Raw genomic sequence first — 12,696 nt, forward strand, 5'->3', positions numbered from 1 at the left:
GCACCGTAGTTAGTGTAGCAAAGGACATTTTATTATCATCATCTGCTTTTCACTTCCACAAAAATTTTATGTATGTCCATGAACATGTTTTTCTCATTTCGGCTCGAAAAAGATCTGATTCCTGAAAGATACCTCTTACATTTTATGCGGATACTTTGAAGATTAAAAAGGGGACATTTTTACAGAGTTTAGCCTCAAGCCCATCAAAATGTCCCATAGGTGGAGAGTCCAAGGCTAGTGATTGTACAGGCTGTGAAATTAGGACGCCGCGCCATTGGAGCATGTCCCCCAGCTCCTCCTAATCTTTTTTGGCACCTCCCCTTTTCCCACTAACCAGTGTACACTTTGCAAGTAGGTTTACGCCAAAGGGCCTATTCAAAATCTTCAAATCTATGTTACTTGGGTCAACATTTAGCAATACTTGTACATTTTAAGCTAAAGACTCTAAGTAATTTTCCTAAAATACATTGTTAGTGGCAGAACTGGGGCTAGTTCCCTAGGTTTTCTAGAATCTTGTTTAATGCTAAAAAAATTAAGACTACTTGATAAACTCTCTTAGAATAAATGAGTGTTGGAATGATCCTTCCAAACAAGATATAACTTTCGAATTGTTATTTTTAGTAATTTGTCTGCCTAGTGAAGTTAGCTGCTTACAAAGACTCTCATTACTTTCAACTTTTATTGTAAAAATTTTAAGTCAAACAGTCAATGAATGTTTCTATATTTTTGTAATTGGATTGGTTTAAATTATTTTAAATCTAAAATAATGAAGAATTAAGACAAATATCAAATTTTAAAATTTTAGGAAACCATCTATACCTTCATATATTCCATGCTAAACATATTACTTAAAGTAGCACTTGTGCCTTGAATGGAGGAGAAAGCTAGATTGGTCTTTCCTTTGAATAACAAAAGAATAGAAAACAACAGTCAGTTTCATGGATGATATGGAGGTCATAACAGACACAATGATGTCCCCTGGGTTGCAAGTTAAAACAGAAAGACGAAAACATTTACAGCAATACATTGCATGGCTAAAAATTGCACATAGGGTCTTTCCTGAATGAAAAATTAAATTGATAAAGGTAATAATGAGATGTAATAGCTTTATGTTCTAAACATCTGAATTATAGATCAATGTGCATGTTTCTTACATAATGATGGAACACTGCTGAAGCTATCACTAATTTAGCTTTTTAAAATCATCAATTTGCTATTAAAATCATTTCAAAATACTGGAAGGATGGTATCTGAGTAGGTGAAATTTTATGCATATGGGTCTTTGAACAGTTAGCAAGGTAATGTAGAAAAACTTGTTTAGAATAAAACTTGTCTAGAATATTGAGTTAATGTAATAACATTTTGCAGCACACAAACGCTTGTTAGTACTTGTGAAACTTCTTATTTTGATGTATGTCTTTCTCTTTCCCTGCATGTTTTCTAATCAGGAAGATGTGCCTATGAGGTCTACATTTTCATTCCGCAAGAGCTCAGTTCAGAAAACATATCGTCAAAGACAGGGAAACACAGGAGAAAATTTCACAGTTTATCTTTTATATATGAAGATAAGCTTCACTGCTTTTACTTTTGATTATGTAGTTTGATAATAAGGATAAAATAAAATGCAAATAGTTTAATAATTTATGAGTTCTTTAATACATAGATGTTTTATGTAGAGTTGTGGTGAAGTACATTTCTATATTTCATAATCTATTTTTGAATTTTCTCTCATGCAAAACATATACAGAACTAAAAAAGAACAAGCAGTAATAAAAATAATGTAATTGTAACAGAGAAGAAGCTTTGGCTTTATTGCTTCTCTAAGCATGTCTGGAATAAATTCTAGACTCTTCATTTACTTTTTATACTAGTGCAACCCTGATACTTTGTAAATTCTAAGAATTGTCTTTATTGTCAATATCTTTCTCCTCTGTTAAATAAGAAGTATGTGTCCGTTTTTAAAGTATATTTAAACGTTAGCTCACATAGGGTTAAAATGGAGTCATGCGCTTCTTTGAATTAGGTTTGAATTAGGTGTGAGGAAAAGAATATGAAAACTGAGTGTTAGTTGGTAAAGTCAAGCAAGAGAGCTATTTGTCCGTTTCTAGAGAAACTGATGTCACCTACACTCTATGACCATGAATGTGAATGCATCGATCTGTATACAGAAGCATACACAGAGAAACTGTTTCAGGGGAATACCAGGAAACAGGCAGAAGAACAGTCATTTGTAGCCTTGGGTATAGCAGTGAAAAATTGCCAACCTTTAAATTCCCACTAATAAGAGAATAAAGACGCAATTTGCTCAACAGAATCTTATGTGGCACGTGAAATGAATGAACTTGTGCTACAATTATCAACCTGGAAAAGTCTTAATTAGATCAGGTATAACTTGTACTGCAATTATCCACCTGGATAAATCGTAATAACATAAAGTAGAGTGAATAAAAGCAGGCTCCAGAATGATATGTAAAGTATGATACCGTACACACACATTTTGAAAACATGCACTTATGTGATTTATGTCTTAAAATTACTAAATATAAATATGTAAAACATGTCTGAGACTGATAAATCCAAAATCCAGGAGAGTGGTTTCCTCTAGGGAAGGGTGGGAGAGATTTGCATTGAGAGAGAATATACAGGACATTCCAAATAAATATGTAAGGTCTTATTTACTGGGAGACCAAAAAAGAAACGACTGAAATAAATACAGCAATATTCTGAAACTTTAATAGAGATGGGTAGTGATATATGAGTTTTTTTCATATCATTATCTGATATGTTGTATATTTCATAGAATTTATAATGCAAACTATTTTGTTTTCTAAAAAGCACAGGAGAATTTATTTGGAATCAGAGGACCTGGTTCTAGTTCAGTTTTCTGACTGAATACATTTGTTATTATTAATGCTTCTATTATGGAAAAAGGAAGTTAATAATACAATGTTTGATATGTATGCGCATACTACATGAAGTAGAAAATGTGGGCTTAAAATGATATGTATATAGATTGTTAGGTAATAATAGATTTTGGACACAGGTGTTTTTCTAAAGTTACAAATAGTGATAGAGACATCCTGATCTTCACAGAAATGAAATGATAGCACCCAAAACAAAGCTGTACAATCATTGACTAACTTATGAAGGCAAACAAATGTATCTGTTCTGAATATTACTTCATAGTGTAATTGCATTCTTAAAGCTTTTTAAAGAGAGGGGTTTCAGCACTTGATATAATGTGTAGTTTTTTTTTTTACTCTAAAAGTACAGTCCTTATTTAAGTAAACTTAAGAGCCAAAAACTCACAGTAGTTATTTGACAAATGCAAGGTACAATTTAAAACATAATTGAAAAAAAGAGTTATAGTTAGCCACAAGCTCTATATCAGCCTTGCAATCTTGGAAGAAATTAGCATGATCTTAGCATTAATTGAGGGGGGCTTTGTGATCTGGGGACTCGGACTGGCACATGACTCTATCATTACACGCTACCAGGATTTCTACAAGTCGCTTGACTTTGCCCCTCTCTGTATCGACATGTGACGTGGGGATTAGGAGGGGAAAGGATAGAACTGGAATTTTTACTTCCTCTAAAATATCTCGTGACTCTAAAATTCTAAGATTCTATTAAAAGTATAATGTCCAGATTGCGAAAATTGATAGTAGTGCTGTACTCTGTACTGCACAGAGCCCTCTCAAGTTTGTATGTAATTCTAAATGTCAAGTTTAAAAAAAAAAAAAACACTTGAAAAGTGAGATGCCATTCAAAAGAAAGCCATCAAGATGGTCTGGAAACTATGCCATATATATTCAGCCCAGCACCACAGTCCTTTTCCTCGTCCTTCCTCTCCCACTTTCCTCTTCCACACTGGCCTTGCCATCCCTTGAATCTGAACCTTGCCACGATTGGCAATTATATATGCTTTGTTAGTTTTCACTACTGGATAGAGGCTTGGGAAGGATAAATGAATAGTTATAAGGGTTTTTCATTTGGTTGGGTTTTTTGTCATAAGATAGTATCAATTTGCAATATTTGACAGTCAAATTTGTCACATTTTGAATTTTAATTCTCCACTAGCATATCTCCTATCCTTTGTTATTCCAGGAGAATATCTCTGTCAGTTTTGAAAAAGAGCTCAAAAAATCCTCTTCTCTGAGCCTAGCTTGAGAAGGTACCATGCGCCAAGAAAGAGATGAGGGTGGGGCTGGGAGAGAAAAACTAGTCAGACATACTGACTCTACTAAACTAGAACCAGTCAGTCTTCTCCAGAAAACAGAACCAACAGGATGCAGATGGGTGTGGCTATGGCTATGGTATGGCATGGCTATGGAGATAGACATAGGTCTATAGAGATTTATTACAGGAATTGTCCTTCCTGACTGGGGGGCTGGCAATTCCAAATTTTGTAGGGCAGGCCACAACCTGGAAATTCCCCTAAAGGTGAAGTTATACTACCCCAGAGGAAGCAAGCTCCCTGAAGTAGAGAGAACTCCTCCTTTCCGATTTCTGAAATTCTAAATTCTGACTTTTAAGTTTGATTGGATTAGAAAACCCTTCACATTGCTGAGGGCAATCTCCTTTGATGATTGTTGATGCAATCAAATGACTATGCATGCAAATGCATCTACAAAATACTCTCATGGCAACAATTAGGCTAGTCCTTGCTTGTACAAACAACTGGACACCATAACCTAACCAAGTTTACACATGAAATCAACATCACAAATCACCTGGATCCCCTCAATGGGAGGTGTATCCCCCTTTCCATAACCTTTGATTGTAAAGAGAGCTTGGGCCCCTAAACCCCCTCACCCATAGGAATTGTCCTCCCCAGATGAATTTGTTTCATTGCAGCTAACTCATTATGAGGTGGATAGAACCAATTATTTCTCCTTGTTTTGAATTATCACCTCTCCCTCAATCCTAGTCATTTTTTATGATACAAAGCTTGCATCCTTTTGCTTCATGATTAATTTTCACATTAATGTCCCACTTTCACCGCATGCATGCTCCTCACCTTTATTTCAGCTCACAGAATCACTCATGTCAATGTCACTATCTTCATTCTTCTCATTTTCTCTAACAAATCCTGACATGGGTCTTAGTGTTTCCTGGGTCTTAGCAGATCCCCTCCCTACCATGATAGGCTCTCGCCTCAATTCTGATTGAAGTGTATAAACTGGTTGGCACTGAAACTATCCACCACAGAATATGGGATCATTTCCAGTGGTCAGCTATTTCATGGACAGCAGATTCTGAAATATTTTGTACCAATACCCAATCTCTATTCTGTACTTTGGGGAATCACCCTTGGTATGTCTTTGAATTTTTGTTCTCTTTTTCTCTCTCTCACTAGTTTCCCCGAGATGATAACATTAGTTAGCACTTATGGAGTATTATGTGACAATGAGGTAGGCACTGATCTGAGGGCTTTGCATATATGAACTCATTTAGGGAGAAGCAACCTAATGAGGTAGATACTATCATTAAGCTCACTTTACAGATGGAGAAACTGATGCTTAGAGAGGTTAAACTTGTTTAAAGCCACACTATCGATTCAATCTCAGGCCAACTGGCCTCATTCCTATTCTGAACCACTACTTTATATTGACATGGTAGCCAATTGATAAGCCATTTGGGGTTTGCCCTTCAGTGTAGGGTCTAATCAGGTAAAGCTTTTTCTTTTCTTTCTATTCTTTCACCAAAGATAGGAGCACAGATAGTTGGGGGCTCCTACTGGAATGACATAAAAGAAATTATATTTGGTGCCCTGTCAAACCACCTGACCTGGTCATAAGTTCCCCTCTTGAGTGAACACCCCACCTAGCCCTGCCTTGGGTATAACCCCTAGTAGTAGGGTTTGCACCTCTATTTGCTTTTGATGATTAAGGCTGCCCCTTATCTTCTCTGAATGTCTCCTGTCACTTCTTTTCCAACCAGCCTCTGGCAGCTTTAGCCCTTTCATGCCTCACAATTTACTAGCAGGGCTTGGATGATAAGAAGCCCTCAGCTTCTCCAGGTGGGCCTTTCCGTCCTGCTCTTCGTGCTGTGTAGTCTGAAATTGCCAATCCCCAATATCTGTGAGAAAGTTCTACCTCTCCCCTCTGAACCACAGTAAAAGCAAGAGCCAGGTACATACATGCATAATTCTTCCCCCTCTCCTCTGGAACCCTTGCAGGGTCTGGTTTAGGTTAACCCAGGGGTCCCCTCCAGTGCCCTCAGTCTCCCCTCTACTGTTCCAGATCCTGTGATCTAACAAACTTGTCCTTGCATGCATTCTCAGCTAGCTTGTTATCTGTGTTTGCCTATAACATCCAAAACATCTGGCATAATGAGGAGGGTGATTTGATGTTGACCGATAGTGGCCAGGTGGGAATACTTTTATGCTGCTCATGGCTAACTAACATGCTGTTTCATGTGGTTAGCACCATTTGGGAAGGCTGTATAGTTTATTGGTGTTCATTGGCACTGATTTGCTTTATCCTTTGCGTCTGTCCAAGTGTTGCCTTGGTTATACACCCCAAATTGCAGATCCATTAAAGGCCTGGCAACCTGCAGAGAAACATGGGATGGCTCCCTGGGAACCATTTAATTCAGTAATTTGCTTGAGTAGGGCAAGAAGAACCAATGGATTCTTATAGCTCCCCTTACAAGGAGCACAGAAATGAGTCAGACCAGGGCAAGTTTGGTGTAAATTAATTGGCTATTGTTCTGTGAAAATATAGAAGTCAACTTAAGACATAGGAGGGGCCATTCCCAGGTCTATGTGTCTTAGGTCTCCCAGCAAATAAGAAATCATGGGCCTGTTGATGGCCATGCTGCCAAAGCACTTGGAAACCTGAGGATGGCATTGTATTGAAATGGGAGTCTCTATTGATCATACTGTTTGAGCTATATCTGGCAAACCTTGCTAGAGGTATTATTCCATCCCTGGGTTTAGGGAATATTTCCCCCACCAAAGCACATAGGGAGGGTGAATACTCCTGATTACAGGTGGCCCCTGGCCAAAGGGACCCAAATATTTGTGGCCCTTACATTGCCACAGACTTTGCCGGTGTCACTTTTTATCCCCCGACCCCATGGGTTATAGGGGGTACAATTCTTGGCTGTGGACCCTAACACTTTCTGAGGTCAACTGGAATACCCAGACAGAAAGAGGAGGCAGAATGTGAGATGGGGCTGAGGGTCCTCCCAACCCCCAAACTTTCCTGGCAATAACATACAAGTTCAAACAAAATCCAGATTGGGAGGATACTAAAATTCAAACCAGAAATTTTACAAGTCAAACCATTCTTAAGGATTTTGTTCAATAAGAGGGAGAGATGACTGCTGGCTGGTTGATAAGAGTATTCAATAAGGGATATGAATTATTAGCAATTATTAATAACCCCAGGAAAAAGACAATTTTCAGGCATTGCCAGGATATAGAAATTACATAATTAACTCTATGACCTTCCTGACCTCCATTCTAAATTCATCCACAACCACTATGATACCACAATATTTAAAAGGGGAAGGGTTCAAATGCATAACTGGGATAAAATGTCTGATGACATAGAGGAAGTAAGGGATCTTCTGCCTAAAATAAAAATGGTTACAGTGGGTATATCAATTTGATGCCTGCCCTAATAAAGATTTTATGATGGAATAAGGAAAAGAGGCTCAGTTGGAGTCACCAATTCTGATCCCCAGAGTGGGGGTGTGGAGAGGCACTGGGCTGGATTCACTGAAGACTCTGGGCCCCTCCCCTAATGATATGAAATAAAAGAAATCACACTCATCCATAACAGTTTTTACCCTCAGGGCAGATGCCCACTGGCAAGAAATGAAACCCTACAGTTACTTTAAAAGATTGAGATGATGCAATGGGCACAGCATTTCTTTGAGTATTCAGACAAAAGAGACCTGAAGTTCATCTTACCTACAGGGAGGAGTGTCCCCACTTTGACACCTCATCATGGAAGATTTAAGGGACATACTATCCAGAGGAGATGGGTGGGTTGGAACTATTGTCAGGTCATGAGGGAGACTCACACCAGAGTCACAAGTCTTGGTTTGTCAGGCCCAGGTGGCCACTCTACAGGAGGCTGCCACCTCCTCTTTCTGCATATCAAAGGTCCATTTCCCTGTGTTTCAATTTGCTAAAGCTTACGGAATGCAATATACCTGTAACAGATTGGCTTTTACAGTGGAGATTTACTAACTTACAGTTTACAGTTCTTAGGCAATGAAAATGTCCTATTCAAGGCATCAACAAGATAGTACCTGGACTCTGAAGACAGGCTTCTGGTATTTGGGACACTTCTGTCATATGGGAAGACACATGACTGGAATCTGCTGGTTCTTTTCTTCTAGGTTTTGCTGCTTTCAGTTTATGGCTTCAATGGCTTCCTCTTTGTTCTCTTTGGGTCACCTCTTAGTTTCTCCAGGGCTTTTCTCTATAATCTTCTCTTAATTTCATCTCTTAGCTTCTGTATATACTTTATCCTCTTATAAGGGACTCCAGTAAGAGAGTTAAGACCCAACTTGAATGAGGTGAATCAAATATCAATTGGAATAACCTAATCTAAAGGTCCTACCTACACAGGTATGCACCCACAAGAATGGATTAAAAGAACATGACCTTTACTGGGGTACATAACAGCTTCAAACTACTACACTTGCCCTCCTTGGACTTGTGACTATTGAAACAATTCTTATTAAACAGCTACCCTGAATCTAGTCATGGCACTTTTGTTCTTACTTTCCTCACTATAGGTATTGATGCTTTAAACATTGCCTGGAGTAGGATTAAATCTTTGACTCGGTTGGTGGGTATATAGGTCAGGGTTCTCTAGGAAAACAGACCCAACAGGAGATATTTGTAAATGAGATTCTATAAAGGTGTCTCACACAACTGTGGGGATTCACAAGTCCAAATTCCATAGGGCAGATCACAAGCTGACAGCTTCAATGAAAATCTTAATGAATACCCCAGGAGAGGCTGGCTGGCTGAAATGGACAGAGAGAGATTCTCTTCTGACTTCTCCTTTAAAGTCTTCAGCTGATTAGAGCAAACATCATTCAATGTTGGAGATACTACCCTTGGCCAACTGCAGATATAAACAGCCATGGATGCAATCAATATGCTGATAATTTAATAAACCAGACTTTTGGCTTACTAACCAGCCATGAAATGTCCTTGCAATAATGGTTATGTCAGTACTTGCTTGACCAGACAACTGGGCATCATCATCTAGCCAAGTTGACATGTGAACCCAAACCATAACAGTGGGTTATATCAGATGGAACCCCTGTGGAAATTTCCCTGAAAATTATGGTGACAAATGCTGCAACACCACCTGAAACAAGGTACTTTGGGGCTCTAGCCTATAATCCAAGATCTCATCAAAGAGAGAGTCATCATTATATCTACCAACTCCCTATAAAATAGCCCTATTTGGCCAGATTTTAAGGCCTCCACCAATGAAGGGTAATTAACCGTTAATTATTTCAACCTTAATATACAAGTCCTGGCAATCAAAGCTCCTATTCTTAACATCATCTTATATAAAAAAAGATATATTAAAAAAAGATATACACAAGAGTGTGGGCAATTGCTTTGCTGTAGCTGACTTAGCTAACAACTTTTATTCAGTGCTGATACCTAAGAAAAAAAGAATTCTAACCATCGCCACCAAGGCCTTTACAAATGGTCTTTTAAAAACTGCTTAATAATGTTACTCTATAGCTGACATTGGATTAAGGTACTACTTTAAGAGGGACTCTGAGAAGACCTTGCCCCACTCACACATCATTTGCAAAAATGAGGCTGGTCAATAACACTCATTAAATGCAAGGGCCATTAAACTCTGTCAAGTTCTTGGGTGTCATCTGATCTTTTAAAGGCAGTCAGTTTTCCACCACCATCAAACACAAGTCCACCTCAGACTCGAAGACATGCCCAGCATGTCTATTAGGATTATTCATGTCCTGAAGATAATGCATCTCACATCTCTCACTTTTATTATAGTCCGCATACAAAAGGACATGCACAACTGATGTTTTCAGCTGGGAAGCACTCCAACAATGTACCTTAGAATTGTCAAAATAAGTCATTTCCAAGCCATGACCCTTGTCCCACTGGAATCGATTTTAAGTTGGAGGTCTTAGCTACCTCAGAATATGCCTCTTGGAGACTTTGGGCTAAACATAGTAAATCCTGGCTGCTTACTGTGCTCTTCTAAAAATTGGAGGTGTTTAGAAGGTTATAACTGGTCAGCCTGCATATGCAGGATATACACATACACCCATAACATCATGGGTGAGAGATAATTCCCAGTGGAGCTCAGCACATCCACTGAAGCCTCACTGTATGAAAGGAAATGGCACCAACAGGAAAGGGCTAAACCTAGCAAACAAGGCGTAACGGGAGGATGTGGCTTCCTCTGTGCTCAGTCCCTTGTCCACAGATCTTGAGACACTGGTGATGGCACCCCATCACCCCCTGCTATCCAAATGCAGAAATCTTGGGACCAATTGTCTGACATGGAAAAAGAGTCAATATATCTCACTGATGGCAATGCTATTGTTGTATGCAGCACAGCTCACTGGAGGGCCATGGCATATCATCTGGCCTCAAACAACCACTTATCCATCACGGCTATTTGGAGTCCGCACAGTTGGCAGAGCTGGAAGTGGTCCCATTAGCCCTCCAGGTTGCTCTGAATTGCCAGTTGCACAATTTCCAAATCTTCACTAATTCTTGGGTGATGGCCAAAGGGCTGGCAGGGGGGTTAGACCAATGGAAACAAAATAATTTTCTCTTTAATAAAGGCTCTTGTGAAGGATTCCACATTTGAAAATAACTCAGAGCCTTACCCATTTCTGCACATGCTCCACTCACCACACCAGAGTTACTGTTTAATGACATTGTTGACAAACTATCTAAAATTCATTCCTATACAGCATATCTGACTGGTCCCTCAAAAACTGCCCACTCAGGTCCCCCAAACTTCCCTTACCAACTAGTGGTGTGGACCCAGAGCCCCTCAGGCCTCAGAGGCTCTTCTGCCCTGGTGGAATGGGCACAAACCAAAGGATTGTCTGCCTACAATCCACTTAGGAAATGCAGATAACCAAATGAATGGATAGGTTCCCATGACATAGATCACATATAAAATCAAGGCATGGGATAGAATATGCAAATGTATAAAAACAGATAGTAGATTTAGGTTACCAGGGGTTAAGGAGTAAGGGGAAGTGTTGTTTTTGCTTGATGGCTACAGTTTCTTTGTGAGATGATGAAAAATTGGGATAATGGATTTGGCTATGGCAGCACAGTGCCGTGAATATAATCAATGAATTGTACACTTGAAAGTGGATAAAATAGGAAATTTTAACTTGTATATATGTTACAAAAATAAAAAGCTTAAAAAGAAAATAAAAGGGATTACCTATAAGCTCTTCCCTGGCCAAAATAGTTACAAAAGACTGACTTGTGCTCTAAAACCAAACATTGGCATCACACATTTGACTAGGTGGAGTTAAATGTGTCTCCTTTTGCTTTTAATTACCTGGGACCTCTTCCCATCACTGCCAGACAGAGCCACCAGGAAGTAGAGATTATAGCTCCCAAACCAAGCAGCCAAAATGGCCTGGGTCACCTTTAGAGATGAAGATAAGCTACGTCTGGTGGATGCCAGTCACATAAAAAGTGTTGTCCTTTTACCCTGCCATGCCTATTATCACACAAAGCACAACACCCAGGCTGGCAAACATGACATAGAGCAAGCCTTGAGAGGAAACTCAACAAGGGAGAACAACACCAAGCCTGGCTGTCATGATAAGAACAGTGTCCCCAGAAGCCAGTCCTCGCTGACTAGCGCAGTGTCAGTGTTCAACCTGGCTCTTGGTTTTAGTATTTTTGTTAGCTTCATGGGTCCTAGGATTACTTACCAACCCACAAGGCCTTGCCAGGCGGGCCCAGGCATGCTCTAACAATATTTGGCTAATCCTAAAATTATGCCCAGGGATGGGACACAGGAGATGGCTGATTTTACAACTCAATCACCTGAGCCCAGCATGCCCCCAAAGCATGACTGAAGACCCTAAGCTATCCAATTTATATATCCCCATCCTTTACAGATTGCCACTTGGGAGGATACCACTCTTGGACTGGCCCCCAGAGATCACCACCTCAGATGACATCTACCTAGATGTTGATGGAGAGGACTTCACCTTTGATCAAATCTACCTCAAGAGCTGTAGTATTGGACTTGCAGCACTGTTTGCAGCCCTGGGAATCAGACTTGGAATTATATTCTGCAGAGATTGCTAAATGCCTGTCCAGTGAGCCCACGTCATAACTTAAAGCCTGCAAATCTGTAAGCCACATCTTACCACAGCAATCAGATATCTTCTAGGCCAATCGACAGTTGTCAGCATGATGGACCAGCAGGTACAACTGGTACCCCAGATGTGGGCGTCATACAATAACAGCATAGTTTCCTTGCTCAAATGATCTTCTGTAATAAATTGCAATGCATTATCTGTTGGCTGGTGAGAGTCTATGTTATGACAAAGTATGACCTGTTGCCTGTACATCAACAACTCAGGGCAAATCCAATATAATTTATAAAAGATGCAAAAACAGATAGGCATTATTAATAATCTCTCTAACCCCTTTGTACAATGCAGCCTTCCAAACCCTCA

The 12,696-nt window shown here is 39.5% G+C and overlaps 1 long non-coding RNA gene across 1 annotated transcript in view; it reads left to right on the forward strand.

Moving 5' to 3' along the window:
• Positions 1 to 12,461, forward strand: part of LOC143654849 (uncharacterized) — a 36,076-nt gene extending 23,615 nt beyond the window's left edge. The window contains exon 3 of the long non-coding RNA XR_013162004.1: positions 12,130 to 12,461. This is a non-coding gene — a long non-coding RNA (uncharacterized LOC143654849). The remainder of the gene's footprint in view (positions 1 to 12,129) is intronic.
• The last annotated feature ends 235 nt before the right edge of the window (positions 12,462 to 12,696 follow it).

The sequence above is a fragment of the Tamandua tetradactyla genome, chromosome 14, assembly GCF_023851605.1.
Source record: "Tamandua tetradactyla isolate mTamTet1 chromosome 14, mTamTet1.pri, whole genome shotgun sequence".
NCBI classification, from domain to species: Eukaryota; Metazoa; Chordata; class Mammalia; order Pilosa; family Myrmecophagidae; genus Tamandua; species Tamandua tetradactyla.